Raw genomic sequence first — 26625 nt, 5'->3', positions numbered from 1 at the left:
AACACCAGAAACAAGCATGCAGCTAGTCTTGTCAGATCTGACTTTAAAGTCTGAAACACCTGATCTGCTGCATGCTTGTTCAGGGGCTATGGCTAATAGTGTTAGAGGCAGAGGATCTGCAGGGCTGCCAGGCAACTGGGATTGCTTAAAAGGAAATAAACATGGCAGCCTCCATATACCTCTCTCTTCAGTTCCCCTTTAACTTTGGTAAATGAGGCCCACAGAGAAGCTATAATAAGGCAGCACCCCGCTGTACGTTTTTCTGCGGTGTGTACGGGGTTCTGCCGCCAGCCGCGGTGCAGGTAAACGGTGCTGAGCTGTAATGTGAAATGATCGAGTTCCCGCAGGACGCTGAACTTAACGGAGAGGTCACGGCAGTCGTCATTATCGTCCAACGCGTGAGGCCGCTTGGCGCACGGTCAGAGGGCGATGTTTATAGAACCCATATAAATAAGTATTGAGTACAGCTGTGCAGATTAATCCCCCCACATGCTTATTACGGAGCAGCCAGCAGCTGCCTCCCACTTATAGCATGAGCGAGATATTTCCATTGTACGGGAATAGGAGCCGCACTTGTGCATTCTTGCTTCCATCTGCCGCTCCTCGGCTATCTCAGATTAATGGAAGTCATTTATGACGGGCTGTGTGATCAGCAGGTGGCTTGTGTTTTTTTGTGTTTGAAAACAGGTAGAGCCAATTACCAGGCAGTGATGTTTTTCTTCGTCCTGGGGAGACGCTCAGCATGTGCTTGTTTGTCTACAAGCCCTTTGAGGAAGGGATATCTGTTGTTATCGGAATACAGCAGCATTGTCTTTCATGTGGCACTGGCTAGGCGGAAATCCAGTAGCCTATAATAGCCTGTTGCTGACACTGCCGGATTTATACTTTTCCCACCCCTAGTCCAAAAACAGGTATATTTACCCAGGAGTACATGGATCTTACCTCCTCAAGGACAAACCACAGAGGTAAGTATATGTATTTATTCATGCACATAGGACAACGCGTTTCATGGTTGCTGGACTGCTTCCTCAGGTGCCTCCAACACAGTTTTTAGACTAGTCTTGCCCTTCGGGGTCGTATATTGCAAACATTAGTGTTTTCAATAAACCCATGGAGAGCGACTGACCAGAGCCGGCCAAGCGGACCTGGAATACCGAGGGGGAACGGTTATTCTCCCGTAAGTCTGAATGGTGGTGGCAGATCTTTGCAACCCATCCTTGTGAGTACTATACTTACGTTATTGCATATTCCATCTTTATAAACGATACTGCACCATTGGGCTCCTGGTCTCTCTTATCTAGATACTTGGGGGCAATCAAGACCACCAAGAATCACACCAGTCCACCCCTAGGCCAACATTCTTCTGGCTCCCCTACCATCTGTAATATTTATGTACAGTAACCCCCTTGGGTTATATTCAGATCCCTTGGACAGCAGATTCCTATTTCCATTCGTTGCACCTTGTTTGCAACCTTCATATTCCATATGTAGCCACGCCTCTTCCATGTGCAGCTGCCCAAAGCCTGGGCCTATGCGGCCATTCCAGACATCCTGCCATGAATGCTGAGTGACCTCTCTCCTCCTGCATGGCTACAAATCTTGTTTTCGTAGGCCTTTTTTTGGAGCAAGGTATCCAAGAATGAATATCTGAATTCACCTCTGAGAATTTTCTGTTGTGTAATATAATTCTGCTTAGCATAAACACACCTGTGGGTGATCTTGCTGACGCTCTGTTGCCACCATATACAGAATAATATAATAACTGTTGCCTGTATTTGGTCCAGCCGCATATATAGTGCTGAGTTCCTAGTGTAAATCAGGGTCAGGATACCATTTGCATGGAGTTTGTATGTTCTCCTAATTTTTGCATGGGTTTATTCCTGGCCCTCTGGTTTCTTTCCACATCCCAAAAACGTATGGGTGGGGTTTAAGCTCTTACCCTACCACAGGTTATTTCTGTTTAAAAACCACAGTAATTTCTACATATTATGTTCCTCCCATTCATTCGCCAATAACTTTATCACTAATTATCACACCCAAATGATCTATATCTTGTTTTTTTGTCACTATTTCTCTTTTTTTTTAAAGTCCTAAGGGGGGAGTTTGTGAGCAATAAAACGGGACAAACAGTAGCTCTCAGGTAGCTAGCTCTCAGGTAGCACGTATAGCGCCTCTGTTAACAACAACAGAGCTGCTATACGTGCTACCTGGGAGCTACTGTTTGTCCCCTGTTTTATTGCCTGATGAAGCGGGCTTGGCCCTGCGAAACGCGTTACATCTATTGGGGTACTAATAAAGTGTTTATTTATGTCAGACAAGTAGTCTAGTTTGCTTTCAGAGGTAAGCCTCCCCAGCATATTTTAAAACTTTTAATTATTGTTTTTATTCTGCTGGCGCCTCTGGTAATCAAAGTCATTACGCATGATGAGTAAAGCATAATGCATTGCGTGTATTGTACTTTACGCACATTGTGCTGCTTACTGCAGTTTAGTGAATTTACCCCAATACAAGCACATACAGAGAGACCACTTGCAGAAGTACTCAGTGCACAACACTCAGCACAGTATGTATATGTACTGTGAAGAGTACAGTACTCTGCACAGTACATATACTGTACATACTGTGCTGAGTGTTGTGCACCGAAAAAGAATCAGAATAATTTATTTTTCCAAGTACAAACGGGGAGTTGTAGCCGGAATTGGTTTTGGCTCATACAGGTTCTGGAAGGATGGGGGGGTAATGTCCGAAAGTCAAGAGCCAACACTGCCATACTATGGCAGCACCAGTCGCACTTTGCATCATCTGTCATCCCTAAGGAGACATGGGGGGAGAGGGACAGAGGGAGGCCAAGGTTCAGCAGTGATGACCCAGCTCTTCATGAAAGAAACCGGCGGTGATGTCTGACGCTGCTGAGGATCCCGGTTGCTGACATCTGGCAGTGCTGGCCAAGGTGTTCCAGTTCAAAAGGTACAATAGTGTTAATTTCTGTGGTGGGTCTCGACTCCCGGGCAGCATTCAGCAGAGCTGGTCAAGATAATCTGGCTGTCACAGAAGCATCAGGCTGCGGCAGCTTTTACTTCCAGTGTAGAGGTTGGCATTATAGAGGGGCTGAACCAGAGGTGTCCCTGCTGCGGTGGAACAGCAGCAGCCAATGGATGGATGGAGCCGGCATCCAGCGAAGCCAAAGATTTCCCAATCAGCGCAGTGTCCTACCTCAGTGGAGCCCTGGTCTCCTGGGTAGCCGCAATGGACTCCACAAGGCCTGTACCTGTACAGACAACGGACCAGGGCAACTCCAGGTCCCGAACTCCTCACAACCTGCACCAGTGTCCCAGGCTACACCGGACCGCACTGCACATCTTCAGGGGGGGGGGGGGGGGGAGGACTAGGTGAACTGGTAGGAAAAAGGGAAGAAAAACAAGAAAAAGCAAGAGTCCTGTGGCCGTGGCTGCCAATTAAGGCGCCATCTTCCAGGTGCAATCAATATTTATTAAAAAAAAAATTAGTTGCAGTCAATATTTGTTATAAATTGCCAATAACGAGAAGGCACCAAAATGCATGTGTGAAAAATCTGATTATTGCTAAGCATTCTTCAGACTTCATGCATTTACTGATTCTTTTACTGATTTTTTTTTTTTTTACTGATGGCTAACACGGTACAATTGCTGCAGTACTGCTACCTTTAAAATGATCTTAGAAAGGGCTGCCATAGATTTCTCTAGGGGAACAAAAACCCTATCACCTCCCATTCATTCACCAATTACTTTATCACTAATTATCACAATGAAATAATCTATATCTTGTTTTTTTTCCGCCACCAATCAAGCTTTCTTTGGGTGGTACATTTTGCTAAGAAATATTTTATTCTAAATGCATTTTAACTGGAATGTTAAGAGAAAAATGGAAAAAAATCATTATTTGTCAGTTTTCAGCCATTATAGCTTTAAAATAATACATGCTACCATAATTAAAACCAACGTATTTTATTTGCCCATTGTCCCAGTTATTACATTATTTAAATTGTGTCCCTATCACATTGTATGGCACCAATATTTTATTTGGAAATAAAGGTGCATTTTTTCAGTTTTGCGTCCATCACAATATAATTTAAAAAATATTAGTATTATAACCTCTTGACATGCATATTAAAAAATTTTTACACCCTTAGGTAACTATTTGTTTTTTTTGTGTGCCAAAACTCACAATAAAACAGTATCTCTGAGGAAGGTGGGCGGGCCCACCGAAACATGTCAGCTGATTGGTAGCAGGAAGGTGACGTCACCAGGACACCCGGAAGAGTACGCCGGAGTGTCATGCCGATCTAAAGTTCGGGCCAGCTACGCGGAAACCAGCGAGGATTGTGAGGACTGTGTAAGGAAGTGAGCCTTCGGCCGGGGCGCATCACTTACCGTTACATTGCACGAACGGAGTGCAGACATAGGAAGCCCACTACTCACTGTTGGTGGTAAGAGTGGAGTGTTAATGGTGATAACAAGTCCGGAACCCCTCTCCCCCCTCCTGGACTAAGTGAACTGTCTTGAATCTATATGAGAGCAACATTTGATGTTTCTTTGACAGAAGAGGAATACTAAAAACTATCCTTCAATCCTGCCAATAGGAGGGTTGCAAAAAAGTAGAGAGGGAGAAAGTATACAGGTTTTATTGATATTGCATGGGAGCTAGAGAGGAAGCGCTTTGAATGTGTGAGGAATGAATGTTGCTGTGATCACATGCAAGTGCTGACTTTGCTTTTTATCAGTAACCAGTAAACAGGAATACTGTTTTATTGTGTGTTTTTAATAATTTGAACTACTATTAAATACTTCAGTTATTTACTGCAGTTTTGGCGCAAGTATTCATTGTCACTGTTTTTGTTGTTTTTCGAAGGGGACGGGAGTGTTAACCCCTTGTACTTTGCAGCCTTACTCTAAAACTAATTTTAAGCAGAGCGCTACAACTGTGTATTTTAAAAAATATTTGTTTTTTTTTATTATTGTAATTTTTTTCTAATTAAAAAATTTATTTCAGTATTTTTGGGTGTGTGGGAGGTAAACAGTTAATTTTACATGTAAAAATGTCTTTTCATTTTTTTAAAAAAATGTATGTAGATGTAGTTTTACTATTTGGCCACAAGATGGCTACAGTCAATTTTTTTTTCTTCCTGTAAGCCTACTTACAGGAAGTGAAGAGGGGATGTGTAACAAAACAATCACAGCTTCTCCATAGAAGCCAGCGATCGTTCTAAGGTACTTGGATCAATGAATGTAAACTGCTTTCCCATTCATTAATCTCTGGGCTAAGGGGCGGCCTGCGCACCCAGGCGGTTGTGGCCCTGCGAACCCCGGCTGTTCCGTTTTTTTATGGACGTAGCTCCTACGTCCAGCATGCATATTTGGACATAGGCGCTACATCCTGTCGGCTAAAGTGGTTAAGAATTAAGAGTCAAGAGGGAGAGAAGAAGGAATGGCTCAAGTCATCATTAACAGAGTGTAACCAGCTATACTGCTGTACTGTTTAGCTCAGCTTGAGTTGTAAAGTGGACCTGATATTCCCGTGAATGTAAACCTTACTGGATCAGAAATTCTTCTCTACAACTCTGGCACTAAACTGAAGCTTGTATGTTCCTAAATCATCAGGAGATAGAACTGTCTCATCACACACCAGGAAGTAAGGAAGATGTACTGAGCTCTGGAATTCAAGCTGTGTAGTGTGTAAGCAGCAAAGCAGGGCGGGCTTCGGAGCAGGAGAGATGACTTATTTTGACATGTGGCCTTATATCTCTTCCCAAGTCCTGCCGCCCTTCTGCTTTTTCAACGCCCAACATTATGGCCTTTGTGGCCTCTCCAGAAATCTGGCCCTGATCATCCATAAGACAACCTAGGGCCTGGTGGATGTCATGCCTCCCACCTACTCTGAACATCGGCCCCCCAAACCCCGAGAGCAAAGCAGGGATAGCCACCACTATGCGGTACCTAGGATACATTTATCCTTCATCTGTCTCTGGGTAGCATCTCCTGACCACACCCATTCCCTCTTGTATGTCATGTAGGTGACATAAGTTATTGTACACTATTTGTATTTATCCTCTGGGCCAATCACAGCACTCTGCATAGAGCTGAACTGCTTCTCCTTCACTACCTCTCCTCCCTCCTTCTCTGACTGATTGTCAGGGCAAGCTGACAGAAAAAAGACCCCGAGACAGAGCGTTCTCCAGCCTGCATCATTTCATTTGATCAGCGTGTGCAATGCATCATGGGAGGCAGATTTATTTGGGTGATTTTTCCGGTGTCTGTGGTCAACTTGATACATATTTCAGCCGTCATCTGAATAAGTTGCTGAAAATATGTCCTATTTTGCCCGGAGCATAATTTCAACGACTGCCAACACCGTGTTTTTGTTTTCAACAGACCATCGGAAATGCCATTTGTGGATTCCAGCGAAGTATCCTCTCCAGTAAAACCGTATTATTCCTTGCTATTCAAACAGTGGTCTGTCACAGTGCCAGCGTGATGGTGCAACACCAACAATACAGCACAAACTATCCGCCTGGCTATGACTCTGCAGGCTCCGGCAGCATCGCATGTAGCAGCTAATCTCTCCAGAAATAAATCTGTCTTGGGCAACACAGTTTAATTAGTTTACTCACTGTTGAACATCATCTAAGGCTGGTTGTTATTTATTACTTGTCAGCTGTGGGTCCGCCGCTTCTACTTAGAAAAACAAATTCATTTTGAAAGGAGGGACTGTCATAAATTGCATCGCCATGCTTCACGGGAAGATGTTATGTACTTAACCGCATTAAAGTATAATTTTTCACTTTGTTGTTTTTTTAACCTGCATCAGAGCACCCATGTTGTGTGCATCAAGAAAGGAAGGACATTTTTAAAACAAAATATTTTAACATTTTTTCCTTAGGACATGCACACACTAAAGGATCTGTGCTTAACGCATTTGCAGCTACAATAGAGTTCTCTTGTTTGAGATAAGTGCACTGCTTTTGAGTCGGCAGAACTTGTTGTGCTGTAAATTCTTGGAATGCTTTGATCCCCCTCTACTAGCAGAAAATATAGAAACTGAAAGCAGAAGTCCTCTGTTATTGTCTCACACTGCCCCCTGGTGACAGGTGGCCATAAATACACATTCCAGCAGTCCTAATTAGAAACAGGGAAATGTAAACTATTTGAGGGGTTACTGAGAGATACTATACATGACTTCATAGTAGAAAATAATCTTATTTCTCAGCATCAGCATGGGTTTACTAAAGACAGGTCCTGTTTGACTTAACATGCTCAGCTTTTATGAGGTAGTGAACGCTAATGTGGATATTGGGAATCCTGTAGTTGTGATATACTTGGACTTTGCTTCGACACTGTTCCCCACAAATGTCTGGTGCAAAGGACTGGGGAAGAGTCTGTGTGCATGGATAGGGAATTGGCTAATGGACAGAAAACAAAGATTTTTGGTCAATGGATCATACTCAAAATGGGTGACTGTAAGCAGTAGGGTCACACGAGGGTCTGTACTGGGGCGCGATTAAGATGTGGAATGCATTGCCACAGGAAGTCATTATGGCAAATTCTATACCTGCATTTAAAGGGGGCTTAGATGCTTTCCTTGCATTGAAGGACATCCATGGATACAATTACTAGGTAATGCCTAAAGATGTTGATCCAGGGATTTTATCTGATTGCCATCTGGGAAGGATTTTTTTTCCCTTTTGGGGCTAATTGGACCATGCCTTGTAAGGGTTTTTCGCCTTCCTCTGGATCAACAGGGATATGTGAGGGAGCAGGCTGGTGTTGTACTTTGTTCTCTGGTTGAACTCGATGGACGTATGTCTTTTTTTCAACCCAAATATTCTATGTAACCAATAAGAAATGTAAAAAATTTGCTAAAATTAATTGGCCGGGAACACTTGCAAGCCTCTAAATAAATTGACTGCTAAAGAGTTAATCTTTCAGCTGAATAACCCAAGTGAGACAATACACAAAGTCCGTACATGCTGAGCACCAGCGCTGAAGACCAAAGTCAGGGTGATGATCTCATTGAGTCAGTGACAAGTTAAGGGGCGCCCTTGTGAGCAAATGGTGCTCCAGGCTGCTGTCTGGAGTTTCTTTGCTGAAAAAACATCCCTCCTCCCAGATGAGGCTACTGTACACAATGGTGGGGGAGCAGTGCACTAATGGGGTGCTTGGAATGGACAGAGCATGCATCCTTCAGAGGAGAACAGGGAAAGGAACAAGGAAACTCTGTGAAACCATCTAGAAATCTGTTAGTTGAAAATCATAATTTTGTAAGTTGTGTTTTGGCTTCAGGTAAACTTCGGAGTTCAGTAGTGCTTCTCTGCAGTGGGCTAGCAGTTGGCAACATTCCCAAAGACTTCTGTGAAACTCCACAACTTCAAACTCACGCTGTGGGGCTGTGTGCTGAACCAATGTACAGTACTGGCCAGGCCTGCAGTGCAAGGCAGCAGCAACATTTTCAACTATTGAAGACGGCCATAAAAAAACTGAATAATTTACAAAAACTACACAATCTCGGTTGTCAAAGGAAACCAACAACAATTCCCCAGAAAAAAAAGTCTCTTTCTCCTTTGAAGAACTTACAAATAGGGATAAGAAAGCGAAATTTACGAGTCAGCCAGTGAAGCTTGCAAGATGTCCTCCCATAAATTGACTGGTCGAAGATATAATTAGACTCAAAATATAATTAGACAGAATCCCCTCCTACATGTAAGCAGTGTGAGCCCATCATCACAATTTTAATTATGCTGCCCAGAAACGGCAAAGTAGGGGGCACAAATGAAGACGGTGGGGTTGTTAGCCCGGGCCCTTGCCCCCCTCCCCAGCTACGTCTCTGATCCGTGGGTGGGCCAATGTTTTCAGGGGGCGGACATCTAACACAAGAGTTCAGAGGCTGGGACATTTGGCGGCCCACCTGGAACATTCAGCTGCCCACCTAATACATTGGCTGCAACATATTTGTGCCTGGAATGGGGGACCCTAATTCTGGGACATGTCCAAGGTAAACTAGGTAGCCAGACATATGTGCTACATATGTGTTTGAAGTATAGGTAGCCATGCCCTCAGTATAGGAAGCCAGGCATAGGTGCCCCCAGTACAGGTAGCCTGGCATAAGTGCCTCTAGTATAAGCAGCCAGGTATAGGTAGCCAGGCATAGGTGCCCCCAGTATAGGTTAATCATATATAAGGTCCCCCAGTATAAGTGATGGAGGTAGAGCCGTGGCCACACTAGCACTCAGCCGTGGGGCAGGGGGGGGGCAACTTCTCCCTCCCTCACTCTCCCCGGGGCCCCCTCCGTGTTCCCCCCTGCAGAGTAAGAGCAGCTGGAAGCCTCAGTTAGAAACAGCTCACCTCCTTCTGGGCTCCATGTGACCATCACTTGCCACTGGGCTCCTCTGTCTGAAGCATCACTTACTCTTACTACTTTCTGATTAGCAGGAAGTATTCAGAGTAAGCAATGCTGCAGACAGAGGAAGACCAGCGGCAAGTGATGGTCGCATGGAGCCCAGAAGGAGGCAAGTTGTTTCTATTTTAGGTTTCCCGCTGTGCTTACGCTGCAATGGAGGAGGGAGCATGGAGGGGGGCCCCAGTAATAACGAGCCTCTCCCCGCGGCTGATTCCCTGTTCATCTGCGGCTCACCCCTCCCTCACTACGCTCCCCATTCCCTTGAGCCCCAGATGGTAGCCTCCTCTATCTATCTATCTATCTATCTATCTATCTATCTATCTATCTATCTATCTATCTATCTATATATATATATATATATATATATATATATATATCCATCCCTCTTTCTCAACCTCTCTTTCTTCTTCTCACCCTTTCAGCCCCTCCTCCCTCTCCCACTCCTTTCCCCCTCTCTTCCCCCCACAATTCCTCTTTCCATCTTCTGTACTTTAAAAGAAAGAAAAATCTGACTCAAGAACCTGTAGGGCTGAAGTTCAGGAAAGGACAGACCAGCGAGTGAAAACAACTCTGACCCGCCTGCACCCCAATTATTTAATCCAAGCTTCTCTTTCACCGACTTCCTGGACTGCGACCCGGTGATTTTTCAATGCTACCTTCAGAAGGCATATGTTCCCTTCCTGAGATAATATTGTTATGAAGGCTCTAACAGCCTCTTGAACCCTTTTTGGGGGACATTATTTGTTAAGAAGCTGAATGTGCCTGACCTTACGTGTCTCTTCTATAAAAGCAGAACAGTGTGTGTTTCTGTGGTGTAAGTGGAAATAACCAGCACTAATACATTCTGTAATAGAAACACAGGAACAGCGCTCAGTGGAGAAAGTCCAGAGAGAAGAGTAGAATGTACAAAGTCTCTCAAATTCAAGACTGTGTGTGTGTTCCAAAAAGGAAACGTGACAAACAAAGGCTCTCCTTTTGAGTGAATACCAACACCTCACCCCTAGAAGGGGGCACTCACCCTTATCGTATGACCCTCTGTAAGATGTCGGCAGCCCTTTCAGGGTCATTAAGCAGTTATGCCTCCCAGTGGCGTAGCTAGCGTATTTGACACCCGGTGCGGATAATTTACCGACAACCCCCCCCCCCCCAAAAAAAGCACGCCGCAGCAAAAAAAAAATGGTGTGGCCATAACATCACATAGACGGAGCTAACTGTAATGTAACTGTAAGGCAGTAGGCTAATATAGGTAGCCAGAATAGGTTAGACAGGTAGGTGCCTACAGTATAGGTTAGTTAGGTAAGTGCCTCCAATATAGGTAGCCACTATAGTTGCCACCAGTATAGGCTAGCTAGGTAGGTAGGTTCCCCGCAATACAGGCTAAATAAGTAGATGCCCCCAGTATAGGTTACATAGGTAGCTGCCCCACAGTATAGGTTAGATAGGTAGCTGCCCCCCAGTATAGGTTTGATAGGTAGGTTCCCCCAGTATAGGTTTGATAGGTAGGTTCCCCCAGTATAGGTTAGATAGGTAGCTGCCCCCCAGTGTAGGTTAGATGGGTAGCTGCCCCCCAGTATAGGTTAGATAGGTAGCTGCCCCCCAGTATAGGTTAGATAGGTAGCTGCCCCCCAGTATAGGTTAGATAGGTAGCTGCCCCCCAGTATAGGTTTGATAGGTAGGTTCCCCCAGTATAGGTTAGATAGGTAGCTGCCCCCCAGTGTAGGTTAGATGGGTAGCTGCCCCCCAGTATAGGTTAGATAGGTAGCTGCCCCCCAGTATAGGTTAGATAGGTAGCTGCCCCCCAGTATAGGTTAGGTAGGTAGCTGCCCCCCAGTATAGGTTAGATAGGTAGCTGCCCCCCAGTTTAGGTTAGGTAGTTAGCTGCCCCCCAGTATAGATTAGATAGGTAGCTACCCTCCAGTAAAGGTTAGGTAGATAGGTGCCTCCCCCCCCATAATGGAGGGGGGAGTCAGCCACGGGGAGGGCAGCCCGACCTCTCCCACCCTTCCTCTCCCCGGGCCGCCCTCTGTGCTCTCCCCTCCGAATGCAGAGTTAGCGCAGGGAAGCGTATAGTCAATAACTCACCTCCCTGGTTCCAATCGCCACTCACTTGCCGCTGGTCTTCTCCTCTGCATAGACACTTATACACACTATACTTCCTATTTAGCAGGAAGCAGCGTGTGTATAAGCATCTATGCAGAGGAGAAGACCAGCGGCAAGTGAGCGGTGATTGGAACCGGGGAGGTGAGCTACTGACTATTAACAGCGCTTCCCTGCACTAACTCTGCAGTCGGAGGGGAGAGCACGGAGGGCGGCCCGGGGAGAGGAAGGGAGGCAGAGGTCGGGCTGCTCTTCCAGCAGCGGGCAGCGGACTCCCCCCTCCATTACAGCGCCCCCCCCTTACTCAGCGCTTAGGGCGGCCGCGCGCCCCTTGAAACGGGCCTGTCCATATATTACCCCTGCCCTGCCAATCTGTCACCCCACCTGGTGCCGGTCACACTCCCCGCCCCCCCTCACGATGCTAGTGATGCCTCCCACGGCAGTATACCCACACCCTTTGAGACTTCATCTTAGCTCCAGGGGCATAGATATACATACCTTGACACAATCGCCAGCCGTGTGCACTAGTGCATGCTCTCCCACGCGCTCAATTCGCGTTCAGGTCGCCTTTCATTAGTAAACTGACCTGTGAATGGGAACACATGTTCCAATCCATAGATCAAAGTCCCTGTGATCAATGAAAGTAAAACCACACACAAAGCATTTCCTGTGTACTGTGTATAAAGTGGGGGGACATCTAGTGGCCAAATTGTAAATTTACACCTACATACATAAAATTTTAAATAAATAAAATCCTCCACTAATTAACCCCTTAACCCCTCCCCCCCTCCCATAGTTACCAAAATAAAACACTTTAACCACTTATGCCATTCGTGGCAGTATATCAACGCCCTAGCACTTAGGATTTCAGTTCCTGCCCAGGGGCATAGATGTATGTCTATTGCCGCGTACAGTCACCGTTCGCTCCCGTGTGGGTACCCGGCGCCACCCGTTAGAGGGGAAATCAATTAATGGGAATCCAGTTCCCATTCATTAATCTAAGTCCCCGTGTCAATGATCGCAATGAGATGCTTGAGTCATTGTATCTTCCACAGTAACACGTCCACACATTACTTCCTATTCACATACTTATATAGTACTTGAATAGGAAATAATGTGCGAGGACATCTTGTAGCCATATAGTAAAATTACACCTAAATACATTTAAAAAAAAAAAAATTCCCACAATTCTATTTAAAATTAACCCCTTACCTCCAACACTCTCACATAAATACATGAATAAATTATATGCATTTAAAAAAAATACATAAATAGTTACCTTAGGGACTGAACTATACATAATATGTGTGTCAAAAGGGTATATTAATGTTATTTATGAAATTATGGGCTGCTAATTAGTGATGGATGCAAAATTTTAAAAAAGACACCTTTATTTCCATATAAAATATTGGCGCCATACATTGTACCAGGAAAATATTTTAAATGTTTTAATAACCAGGACAAATGGATAAATAAAATACGTGGGTTTTAATTATGGTAGCATGTATTATTTTAAAACTATAATGGCCGAAAACTGAGACATAATGAATCTTTTCCATCTTGTTCTTTGTTCCCACGTTAAAATGCATTTACAATAAAATAATTCTTAGCAAAATGTACCACCTAAAGAAAGCCTAATTGGTGGCAAAAAAAACAAACTATAGATTGTTTTGTTGTGATAAATAGTAATAAAGTTATTGGCGAATGAATGGAAGGAGCGATAAAAGGTGAAGATTGCTCTGGTGCAAAAGGGGAAAAAACCTAAATTAAAAAAAAGTGACATTTAAAAAAAAATACATAAAAATTTACCTTAGGGACTCAACTTTTATTTTAATATTAACGTATGCGGGTACATTACTGTTATTTTTGCAAATACGGGCTTGTTATTAGTGATACAATGTAAACAAAGAAAACAAAAAAATACACCTTTATTTCCAAATAAAATATTGTCGCCATACATTGTACTAGGGACATATTTTACATTTTGTAATAACCAGGACAAATGGGCTAATGAATAGTGTGGGTTTTATCCACAGAAAATCATTTTTATTATAACACTAAAATGGCTGAAAACTGAGCAATAACATTTTTTTTTCCTTTTTTTTTTTTCGTATTGCTCCTGTTAAAATGCATATAGAATTAAATAATTCTTAGCAAAAAGTACCACCCAAAAAAACCCTACTTGGTGGCAAAAAAAAACAAGATACAGATCATTTTGATGTGATAAGTAGTAATAAAATGATTAGTGAATGAATGGGAGGAGTGCTGAAATGCGAAAATTTTGTTTGCCAAAGTCATTTTTGTATTTAAAATCCTATTTTCGATTCAAGAAAATATTTGCGGAGAAGTGCTTTACCTCAAAAACACAGAAAGTCGATATTATTACTGCGAAAACGTAAAAAACTATATTTTTACTGCAACTTGTTTTCCACAAAAACCATATTTTACCGCGAAAGTTCACAAAAAAATTGCAAAAAATATAAAAATGTATTTTCGATGGAATTTTCGCTCTAAAATCAAAGTTTACATTGTTTTCGTGGAAATTCATGCAAAAACAATATTGGCATTTTTGCTCATCATTGGGCAAGAGATCTCTATAGATGCCTTAGTACATTTGATCTAACGTGTTCATCTGAAAAATATCACTACGACATCCTTGAGGATCTCAAAAACAAAACTGAGAGCAAAAACAAAACTAAGTAGCAATTAAGTCAAAGTCAGACCGACAGCCTTTCAATAAATTATAAGGCATGGGGTTAAAAAACAAACCTTCCACCAACAGGTGGGCCACTCTACTAAACTATTTAAGCAGAAGTTGCCAGATTTCATTAAAACTTTTAAAAACAAGGTAAAGAAAATGAATCAAAACTCTATGACAACATGTTTCCTACGCATTGCATTTTGATATATTTTTGACCTTTCCTGTGGTCTCTTACTTTGGGAGGTCCACCATTCTTCCTCCTTTTTCATCTGTTTTTAATAGTCCTCTAAAAGATGGTTGAGTTCAGAAGGTTCTTCAGGGTTGGAAAAAGGACACACCTAATACTAACTGGATGTATTTTCGAAACTGGCAAAACACAAGGAATAGTCATGTCTTTAGATGAGATCGTTCATTTTCATTAGCCAGAAAAACAGATCATTACCTTTCCATAGGAAAATTTTGGACGCACACAAAACTTGACCTCATCAAGTTCCGATGTCCAGGCCCGCCTCTGCTGATCCAGTAACAGATGCTTCTTCTAAGGTTATGAAGACGATACATGATCATTTAACCATCGTTATCACTAAAGCCCCATACAAACGCTCAACAAAAGTCTTTTAAATGCACAATTATCAAACTACTTTTGTTGTTGAAACAACCAAAAACAGTTGTTTGCTATTGTTCAAACAACTGATAAGACGCAGCTCAAGTCAATTCAACAGTTGGATTGACTTCTTATCAGTCTTATCAGCTTTTTGAACAATAGCAAAAGACTTTTTTTTTACAACAAAATTGTTCAACAATTGTGCTGCATAAAAGACCGCTGTTGAGCGTGTGTATGGTGCTTAAAGAGACTCCGTAACAAAAATTGCATCCTGTTTTTTATCATCCTACAAGTTCCAAAAGCTATTCTAATGTGTTCTGGCTTACTGCAACACTTTCTGCTATCACAGTCTCTGTAATAAATCAATGTATCTTTCCCCTGTCAGACTTGTCGGCCAGTGTCTGGAAGGCTGCCAAGTTCTTCAGTGTTGTGGTTCTGCTATGAACTACCCCTTTCAGGCCCCTCTCTGCACACTGCCTGTGTGATATTTAGATTAGTGCAGCTTCTCTCTGCTCTCGTATCTTTTACAAGCTGGATAAAGTGTCCTCTGAGCTGGCTGGGCTTTCACATACTGAGGAAATTCAGACAAGGGCAAAGCTGTTTGCAGGAAGAAAAGAGCAGCCTGAAACTTCAGTGCATGAGAACAGGGGGAAAGAAACACACAAATGATCTCTTGAGATTCAAAAGGAAGGGTGTATACAGCCTGCTTGTGTATGGATGTATTTTCTATGTGTGGACATACTGTACATCAACCTACTTCCTGTTTTGGTGGCCATTTTGTTTGTTTATAAACAAACTTTTTAAAACTGTTTTTAACCACTTTTAATGCAGCGGGGAGCGGCGAAATTGTGACAGAGGGTAATAGGAGATGTCCCCTAACGCACTGGTATGTTTACTTTTGTGCGATTTTAACAATACAGATTCTCTTTAAAAGATAAAAGGGATCATTTACTGTATAATCAATTTATTTTAAAGGTAATCTGAAGTGAAAATAAACTTATGAATTGCATGTGTAGCACAGCTAAGAAATTGAACATACAGGAAGACTTAAGAAATTGAATTTGTTATCTATGCAAAAGAGCTTCTATGAGCTCTTCGACCCAACTTTGGTGGGATACAGTCCTATTTTCTGAAGCATGTATACATCAAAGAAACAGTGAGAGGCAGCTTCAGATAAGGTTTTACTGCAGGGGAGTTCAAATAGCTCTGCTCTGTTTCTTAGTTTAAAATACAGTGTATGGCTAGTAATTGCAAATATGACAGGATTATGCAATGTTATTTAAAAAAAAACGAATTAAAAATACAAATATGAGACTTTTCTTTGCTACTAATGTTCCATTCATTATATGTACTTCACATACAATTTATTTTATCATAAGGCCTTTTTCGCTTCAGTGTAACTTTAAAGAAAATCTCTGAGGCAATTCAAAGGGAAGCATGTGGTTGATTTGTAAATCTCTGATTGGCTGGTTGTGATCATGTAAACCCCAATGCCATAATTAGGGCTGCTCAAATCTGGATCCGGGAGATACCCAGATAGTTGCTATCCGGATATCTTCCAGTAAACCTGTGCAGGCTGGGCTGGGGGGTCAAGCTTACCTGTCTGACGTATTCTTCATCCGTCCCCGGAGCCTCCCACGATGCATTCCAAGCGGCAGTCACGTGACTACAAACACTTCCTTCTTCCGGGTTGAAGGAGGAAGTGTTTGTAGTCATGTGATGAGCGTGGAGCGCATCGTGGGAGGCGCCAGAGACGGACGAAGGAGACGTCAGACAGGTAAGCTTGACCCCCGCCCACCCCGCACAGGTTTACTGGGAGACATCCGGATAGCAACTATCCGGGTGTCTCCCGGATCCGGATTTGAGCAGCCCTAGCCATAATTAATAATGAGCAGAGGTGCTCATGAATATTCACCAAAGTTATTTTCGCATAGAGAATAGTATTTTCGCAATACGGTCACTGAAAATTGATATAAGAAAGTAGTCGCATAAATGCTATCACACGCTGGCTGGTTGCAGACAAAAAGTTTGCACTCTACTGCCGCTTTCACTTTGGTAGGCAGCCAGTCATGATCCACGACGCATATCGTGTGTGCGTGATACAAGAGGTAACAGCAAAATACGCATCACTTTTTTTTTTTTTTGCAAAAAAAAAAGTGATAATTACAAAATTATTTTTAAAATCTAATTCTTTTATTTTCGCGAAAATTCATGCAAAAAGAAAATTCTTTTTCACTTTCGCTCATCAATGGTGACCAGTAATTACGAGCGTAATAGCTCATTCACAGTTTCGAAATTTATAGATAAATTACACATAATTGCCCAAAATTTAGAGTAATTACAAGTGTAAGCCTAACAAGGAAATCGCAATGTAATTTTGTAATTATGATTATGATCATAATAACTAATTCGTAATGATGAAAATTACTTATAATTACGCGAAATCGTAGTTACGAGTAAATGCTAAATCTCGTACAATTTTGCATAAATACTCATAACTATGCAAAATTGCACATAATTATGAGTTAATAATAAATTACACTGCAAAATTACAAATGACTGTTACATTTATTATGAGTTTACTAAAAATCACACATTACGATTTTGCTTTGTAATTAAAAATCACGATGTGAAATTACACCTATGTGAAATTTCGGCTCATCACATGTAACGCACAATAACTTACAGCAATGAAAAATCAATGGGCTGTTCACAGTGCAGACATTGCGTTGGTGTCTAACGCTGCACGTTAAATGAAAGTGCTGCATGCTATGCGTTATACATGTTTTTAGCTGCGTTAGACTGTTTGCACATGCTCAGTAATGTTTTCTTTTCTTTTTTTACGTATGTGCCGTTTTCGTTATATCACTGTGCGATGAAAACGGCGCACCAAACGCAGGGCTAAATAACGTCCAAGTTATAGTCTTTTAATGCGCAACGCATTGGGGCTAAAGTTGGGCCGAACGGTTCGCCTGCGAACGGTTCCATGCGAACTTCCGTGGTTCGCGTTCGCGTCCCGCAGGCGAACGTTTTCGGAAGTTCGGTTCGCCCCATAATGCACCATGGAGGGTCAACTTTGACCCTCTACATCACAGTCAGCAGGCCTAGTGTAGCCAATTAGGCTACACTAGCCCCTGGAGCCCCACCCCCCTTATATAAGGCAGGCAGCGGCGGCCATTACGGTCACTCGTGTGCCTGCCTGCATTAGTGAGAGTAGGGCGAGCTGCTGCACTGTCTCTCATAGGGAAAGATTAGTTAGGCTTAGCTTGTTCCTGGCCGCATACCTGTTCTGTGAACCCACCACTGCATACCTGTACTGTGTCTGTGAACCCACCACTGCATACCTGTTCAGTGAACCTGCCACTGCATACCTGTACTGTGAACCCACCACTGCATACCTGTTCTGTGAACCCACCACTGCATACCTGTTCTGTGAACCCACCACTGCATACCTGTTCAGTGAACCCACCACTGCATACCTGTTCAGTGAACCCGCCACTGCATACCTGTTCAGTGAACCCGCCACTGCATACCTGTTCTGTGAACCCACCACTGCATACCTGTTCTGTGAACCCACCACTGCATACCTGTTCTGTGAACCCACCACTGCATACCTGTTCTGTTCAGTGAACCCACCACTGCATACCTGTTCTGTTCAGTGAACCCGCCACTGCATACCTGTTCTGTTCAGTGAACCCGCCACTGCATACCTGTTCTGTTCTGTGAACCCACCACTGCATACCTGTTCTGTTCAGTGAACCCGCCACTGCATACCTGTTCTGTTCAGTGAACCCGCCACTGCATACCTGTTCTGTTCAGTGAACCCGCCACTGCATACCTGTTCAGTGAACCCGCCACTGCATACCTGTACTGTGAACCCACCACTGCATACCTGTTCTGTGAACCCACCACTGCATACCTGTTCTGTGAACCCACCACTGCATACCTGTTCTGTGAACCCACCACTGTATACCTGTTCAGTGAACCCGCCACTGCATACCTGTTCAGTGAACCTGCCACTGCATACCTGTACTGTGAACCCACCACTGAATACCTGTTCTGTGAACCCACCACTGCATACCTGTTCTGTGAACCCACCACTGTATACCTGTTCAGTGAACCCACCACTGCATACCTGTTCAGTGAACCTGCCACTGCATACCTGTACTGTGAACCCACCACTGAATACCTGTTCTGTGAACCCACCACTGCATACCTGTTCTGTTCTGTGAACCCACCACTGCATACCTGTTCTGTTCAGTGAACCCGCCACTGCATACCTGTTCTGTTCAGTGAACCCGCCACTGCATACCTGTTCTGTTCAGTGAACCCGCCACTGCATACCTGTTCTGTTCAGTGAACAGTTTGGTGTGTCAGTGTGAAGCAGTACCTTAATTACACTACTTGATTGATGTATACACATGCAAGATGTTTTAAAGCACTTTAGGCCTGTCATTTAGCATTCAATGTCATTTCTGCCCTTAAAACGCTGCTTTGCGTCACATCCAGATTTTTCCCCGGGACTTTGGGCATGTATCCCACTCCGCCATGCCCTCCTCCAGGTGTTAGACCCCTTGAAACATCTTTTCCATCACTTTTGTGGCCAGCATAATTTTTTTTTTCCAAAGTTCGCCTCCCCATTGAAGTCTATTGCAGTTCGCAAACTTTAACGCGAACCGAACCTTCCGCGAAAGTTCGCGAACCCGGTTCGCGAACCTAAAATCGGAGGTTCGGCCCAACTCTAATTGGGGCACGTTATGCGACCTTAACGTCGCATCAAACGCAACTTCTTACTGTGTAAGAGGCCTATGGGTGTGTTTCAGATTGGTTTTACACAGGGCCAGTTCTAAAGTTTTTGCTGCCGTATGTCAGACTGCAGGGGCTTAACTACAGGGGAGCAGCCCTTGTGACCGCTGGGGGGGGGGGGGGGGCAGAGCTGTAAGAGGGCCCAGGGATGCCTCTGGCCATTTTGTCACTCCATTTTGTCACTCCAGGCGAGAAAACCTGTGGTGTAACGTGGGCCAGGAGCATGCCGGACGTGGCACATGTCCGTGGCATGTGTACGTGGCACGTAGTGTTGGTACCACGGCTGTAAAAAAAATTGTGAACCAGGCGGCTTAGTTAGTAATAGTTAACAATCAGGAGGAGCCAGGAGGGTTGTGGTGGTGGTGGTAAAGGGTGGTAAGGCAGGCATACTGATTCCCAGCCACTTCATGTCCCCCTCTTGCCAACAACAGGGAAAGACTCGCCCTGGCGGAGTTTTTTCCTTGCGCGAGAAGCGGTGTAGGAAGCAGAGGAGGGCACTGAGGAGTCAGGACTGGCTGCCTGAACAGGCCTCAGTGTCGGCAGGAGAGGCAGAGGGGGTTCTGGTGCTGACCACTGCCAGCGCCAGCTTGCTTCAGCCAGATAATGAGGGGTACTTGTGCTTTATTAAAATCGGGGTTGGACTTTATTATCCTTCCTATCAGGTTTACTTTAATGAGCACAACCATTGCGCTAGATTCAGGAAAGCCATAGGTCATAGGCCATGTGGCCATCGATGTATCTCACTGCTTCTCCCCTCACCTGCCCATTGATGATCTCCCAACATATTCAATCACCCTCTCAATCAACAAACTTTCCCGGGGTTGATAGAAGGTGGATTGATGGGGCGTCCCTGGTAGATTTGATGATCAGTATGATTGACATAAATGGATACCGCGCACGTCTGCTCACGATTTTTGCCTTGTCTTTTAAACTTGACGTGACCAACTTCGTCCTCGGCATCATGGACAGACGAGTCTCGGGGCAGCTGATAGCGGCGCAGCAGCTGCGCTCATTAACACTACATCACACTCCAGGCAAGGGCATATTAACTCTGCAGGATTCGCAGCACTTGCTGAATATGAATTTGCGTGAGCGCCAGTGGTGGAAATCTTGCCAATGTCTCATTTCTCTTGCAGAACCTCCGCACTAAGCTAGCTGAATATAAATTGTTAAATGCCGGATTTAAAAGGGCAACACACAAATCTATCGGGAGTTGGCTCTTGTCTTCCGTTATCTAGTTACGTAACCGGGCTCAGGTTACGTTTGTCAACTTAGCGCTGATTAGAGACGGCATAGATTTTTTTCACTACGCCACGAAGGAGATGTGATGCTAAATTACTAAGGTTCTCTTGAGCTGCTGGAGAGTATAAAATATCTATCAAATACAAAAATTCTGTTTTAAAGTGAATGGGAACCGCATTTAAAAAAAATAAGACAGATACTTACCCAAGGAGAGGGAAGGCTCTGGGTCCTATAAAGCCTTGACGCTTCTCTCTTGGTCCCCTCGTTCTGGTGCTGGCTCGCCCGGTAGCAGTATTTGACTAATTTAGTCAAATACTGCTTTACCCGGCCGAAGGAGGCTTCAGAAGTCTTCAGGGAGTGCGAGGGCTCCTGAAGAAGGGCAGCCCTGTACTGCGCCTGCGCAAGCACGCTCTCTTGCACGCTCACGCCTGTGCAGTATGGAGCCGCACGTCTTCGGGAGGACTCGGCTCCCGAAGACCTCCAAATACCCTTTCGGTGGGTGGTTGAAAGGGGGGGGGGGAGCCAGCACAGGATAGAGGGCACCGAGAGAGGAGAAAGAAGGCTCTATACAACCCAGAGCCTTCCCTCTCCTTAGGTAAGTATTTGCTTCATTTTTTTCCTCCAGTGTCCCTCAGTAGTGCTGTGCTCCCAAGTATAGCCATGTCTCCATCCAAACAATGCCCTGCCCCCCCCCAGTATAGTCATATCTGTATTGCACGTCCCCCAGAATAACCATATCTGTATTGCCACGTCCCCCAGTATAACTATATCTGTATTGCCTTCCCACCAGTATAACCATATCTGTATTGCCACCCCCCCCCCCCCCCCGTATAGCCATATCTGTATTGCCATCCCCCCAGTATAACCATATCTGTATTGCCATGCCATCCCCCCCCCCCCCCGTATAGCCATATCTGTATTGCTATGCTCTCATGTTTCCTAGTATAGCCAAGTCTCCCCAGTAGTGCTATGCTCCCATGCTCCCTAGTATAGCCATGTCCCCAAGTTGTGCTATGCTCTAATGCTCCCTAGTACAGCCATAAACCCCCCCCCCCCCCCCCAGTAGTGCTATGCTTCCATGCTCTCTATAGCCATGTCTCCCTAGTAGTGCTATGCTCTAATGCTCCCTACTATAGCCATGCCCCCCCCCCCCAGTAGTGCTATGCTCCCATACTCCCTACTATAGCCTTTCCCCCCCCCCAGTAGTGCTATCCTCCCATACCCCCTACTATAGCCATGCCCCCCCCCCCCAGTAGTGCTATGCTCCCATGCTCTCTATAGCCATGCCTCCCCAGTAGTGCTATGCTCTATTGCTCCCTACTACACCCATGCCCCCCCCCCCCAGTAGTGCTATGCTCTTATGCTCTCTATAGCCATGTCTCCCCAGTAGTGCTATGCTCCTATGCCCCCTTAGTAGTGCTATGCTCTGATGCTCCCTAGTATAGCCATGTCCCCCTGAGTAGTGTTATGCTCCAATGCTTCTTAGTATAGCCATGTCTCCCCTGTACTGCTATACTCTCATGCTCATTAGTATAGCCATGTCCCCCTGGTAGTGCTATGCGCTCATAGCCACGTCCCCCCAGTAATGCGATACTTCCATGCTCCCTACAATAGCCATGTCCCCCCCCAGTGGTGCTATGCTCCCACACTCCCTAGTATAGCCACGCCCCCCCCCCCCCAGTAGTGCTATGCTCCCATGCTCCCTAAAATAGCCATGCCCCCCTCCCCCAGTAGTGCTATGCTCCCACACTCCCTAGTATAGCCATGCCCCCCCCAGTAGTGCTATGCTCCCACACTCCCTAGTATAGCCATGCCCCCCCCCCTAGTAATGCTATGCTCCCTAGTATAGCCATGCCCCCCCCCCAGTAGTGCTATGCACCCACACTCCCTAGTATAGCCATGCTCCCCCCCCCCAGTAGTGCTATGCTCCCATGCTCCCTAGTATAGCCATGCACCCCCCCCCCCCAGTAGTGCTATGCTCCCACACTCCCTAGTATAGCCATGCTCCCCCCCAGTAGTGCTATGCTCCCATGCTCCCTAGTATAGCCATGCAACCCCCCCCCCCCAGTATTGCTATGCTCCCATACTCCCTAGAATATCCATGCCCCCCCAGTAGTGCTATGCTCCCATACTCCCTAGAATAGCCATGCCCCCCCAGTAGTGCTATGCTCCCATACTCCCTAGAATAGCCATGTCCCCCCAGTAATGCTATGCTCCCATACTCCCTAGAATAGCCATGTCCCCCCAGTGGTGCTATGCTCCCACACTCCCTAGTATAGCTATGCTCCCCCCCCCAGTAGTGCTATGCTCCCATACTCCCTAGAATAGCCATGCCCCCCCAGTAGTGCTATGCTCCCATACTCCCTAGAATAGCCATGTCCCCCCAGTGGTGCTATGCTCCCACACTCCCTAGTATAGCTATGCTCCCCCCCCCCAGTAGTGCAATGCTCCCATACTCCCTAGCATAGCCATGCCCCCACCCCCCAGTATTGCTATGCTCCCATGCTCCCTAGTATAGCCATGCACCCCCTAGTGGTGCTATGCTCCCATACTCCCTAGAATAGCCATGTCCCCCCAGTGGTGCTATGCTCCGGAGTATACCCGTTTGAGGTGCAGCTGCGTGTGTATAATATAAATACAAAGTTGTGTCATGCAATTCTAGTACATGTTTACTAAATAAATATTTTCTGACTAATCCCCCTACAATGAGGCTCTGTTATTTTTCCAATGGATGGTTAACTTCAAAGGAAGGCAATTGTTTCTACAAAGTAGAGCCGAGATTGACATTTGTATCTCCATAGTAACAGCGGAACAGAGAAGAGTTCCCTTACAGCATGGAGCCAGAACAAGTGGTGTCTTCTGATTCACATTATGTACATCTGCTGTCATGTTATTACCTTTCATGCCTCTTCAAAGGCCAGGAGCATGAATAGTGTAGCACAGAGAATCTACAAGAGGTTCAAGATTGAATTGTTTATCTAGCCTTGCGCATCACTTAGTGGCAGAGCTTTTGTGCCTTGTTCACACTGTGTCCTGATTGCTTTACTCTCCCTGGGCAGCACTCAGTGGCAAAGCTTTTGTGCCTTGTTCACACCGTGTCCTGATTGCTTTACTCTCCCTGTGCAGCACTCAGTGGCAAAGCTTATGAGCCTAGTTCACACTGTGTCCTGATAGCTTGCCTTTCCTCTCCCTGGGCAGTACTCATCACACTATAGGGCATATTCACAAAGCATCATTAAAATTGCTGTGTGCAAATAGCGCCAGTTTAACTTACCTGGGGCTTCTGGTCCCTTGCTCTCGTTCTGATCAGCAGCTGTCCCCAGGCTATGCGTCTTCTTGATCGTTCTCCACAGCCGGGAGCGCTTTGCACTTGCGCAGTTCATGAAATTTGCAACTGGGCATGTGCCGAACGGACAGTAGCCCACAACTGGCTCAGTCGACCTTCTTTTAGGGGGCACAGCTGTTGTTGAACGGATCAAACCAGAACGTCAGGGAGGAACCTGAAGAACTGTAGGGGGCTGGAAGAAGCCCCAGGTAAAGTAAATTGGGCACCTTGGTTACATTTAACCATTTCAGCCCGCGGGGATTTTTCACCTTATGCATCAGAGCAATTTTCACCTCCCGTTCATTCGCTAATAACTTTATCACTTCTTAACAAATTATTTTTTATCTATATCTTGTTTTTTCCACCACTTATTAGGTTTTCTTTCGGTGGTACATTTTGCTAAGAATTATGTTTTATATAAATGCATTTTAACAGGATTAATAAGAAAAAATGGGAAAAAAATAATTATTTCTTAGTTTTCAGCCATTATAGTTTCAAAATAATCCATGCTACCATAATTAAAACCTACGTATGTTATTTGCCCATTTGTCTCGGTTATTACACCATTTAAATTTTGTCCCTATCACAATGTATGGCGCCAATATTTTATTTGGAAATAAAGGTGCATTTTTTCCGTTTTGCGTCCATCACTATTTACAAGTGTAACGATCGGTGAAGCACAGAGAGGTCTGATTACCGATGATCTGCAGTATCACGGGGAATACAGACGTATACCAGATTATAAGTGATCTGCAGTCTCACCGATAATCCAATATACTAGCTAACCTCTGTTCACCTGAGTAGAGTGTGATGTTTGGTGTAACAGTAACACTTAAAGGACTAGGCCTCAGTGCAGCAAGGAGTACTGCACAGATTCCTTCCGCAGACCTGAGCTCTCCGAGACGGGAGGAGTCAGACTGACAGTAGGAAGGATAGTCTGAGAGTGACACTCAGGAGGAGATGTCACTGACAGGACGAGGAACCGCCTCCAAGCGTAAGGTCGGTTCTCGAGGTCGGACAAGCCAGGTCGTACACACACGGACAGACAAAGTACAAGATCATAAGGCAGAGGCGGAGTCTAGGTACAGGCAGAGTTCGGCAACAGGGTATCAGAAATATCGAGGTACAAGATCAAGAGGCAGAAGCAGAGTCTAAGGACGAGCCGGGGTTCGGCAACAGAGTATGAGAAATATCGAGGTACAAGATCAGAGTTCAGGAGGATAGTCAGGCAAGCAGGAAGTCATAACAGATAATCACAATCAAACTAGTACTTTAGCTATCAACAGAATCTAGCTAAGTGTAGGATTACAGCTCCAGCTGGTCCCGGCACACTTACGGATCTGACTACGGATCTGGGTGCTCCCACATGTGTGATCGCACGCCAGACAAGGAACAAGTGAACAGCCAGCAGTATATATACTCAAGGACCTTTCCAGGACCTCCCTAATTGCTGGACCAATGAAAGTTGTGGAAAATGTCAGCTGACCAGCCTGGTCAGCTGACTACTTCTGGCTGTTATATAAGCTCTGTCTCTGTGCGCGCGCGCGTGTCACTCTGAATCCTGGTGGACTATCAGTCCCAGCCACACCAGAACTGTCTTGCAATGTATCTTGAGCACCGCGTGTGGGGGCCGCTTCCAATGCGGATTCCGCCGTTTTCAATGCGGATTCCGCCGCTCTGCCTAAGCGGCATGCGGCGGTTTTTCCGCGTTGTGATGCCCTGCTGGACGCGGAAACAGCCGCCTCACTTTGAGAGACAGCGGCTTTTCCGCGTTTCATCACAGTACAGTAGGAGTGGACTCCGGACAACTCCTACCAGGTTTCTCGGGGTGTAAGACATGAAATTCCCTCACTAACTCATCCGCATGCATGCGGTTCCCAGGTACCCATTGCCTCTCTTCAATGCCATACCCTTTCCAATGTACCAGATACTGTGTAGAATTTTGTACTACCCGAGAATCTAAAATCTTCTCGACTTCATATTCCGGTCGATCATCAATTATTACCGGAGGAGGAGGATTGAGACCCACATGAACTGCAGGTTTCAGTAGGGATACATGGAAGGACCTAACGCCACACATGCTCGTAGGGAGATCAATGGCATATGTGACATTGTTGATTTTCTTTGCTACCCGGAATGGGCCCACGAATCTAGGCCCCAACTTAGCTGAGGGCTGTCTCAAGGTCAAGTGGCGGGTGGACACCCAGACCAAGTCTCCTGGTTGAAACATCCACTCTAAAGAGCGTCTCTTGTCTGCTTGACCTTTCTGACTCTGAAATGCTTTTACTAGATTATCTTTTATGGTCCACCACATGTCCCTAAATGACCTCTGCCAGGCCTCCAAGGCTGGGAATGGGTTGGACGCAATCAGTAACGGAGAGAATTTAGGTAATCTCCCGGTCACTATCTGAAATGGACAGA

General features: G+C 45.1%; 1 long non-coding RNA gene across 1 annotated transcript in view; it reads left to right on the top strand.

The window, feature by feature from the left end:
* LOC137571010 (uncharacterized) overlaps positions 1-26625 on the top strand; it is a 221325-nt gene that overhangs the window by 49175 nt on the left and 145525 nt on the right. The window lies entirely within an intron of this gene.

This window comes from Hyperolius riggenbachi, chromosome 4 (assembly GCF_040937935.1).
Source record: "Hyperolius riggenbachi isolate aHypRig1 chromosome 4, aHypRig1.pri, whole genome shotgun sequence".
In the NCBI taxonomy this organism is placed as follows: Eukaryota; Metazoa; Chordata; class Amphibia; order Anura; family Hyperoliidae; genus Hyperolius; species Hyperolius riggenbachi.
The sequence above is the reverse complement of the archived record's forward strand: the minus strand, read 5'-3'. Positions and strand labels throughout refer to the sequence as shown.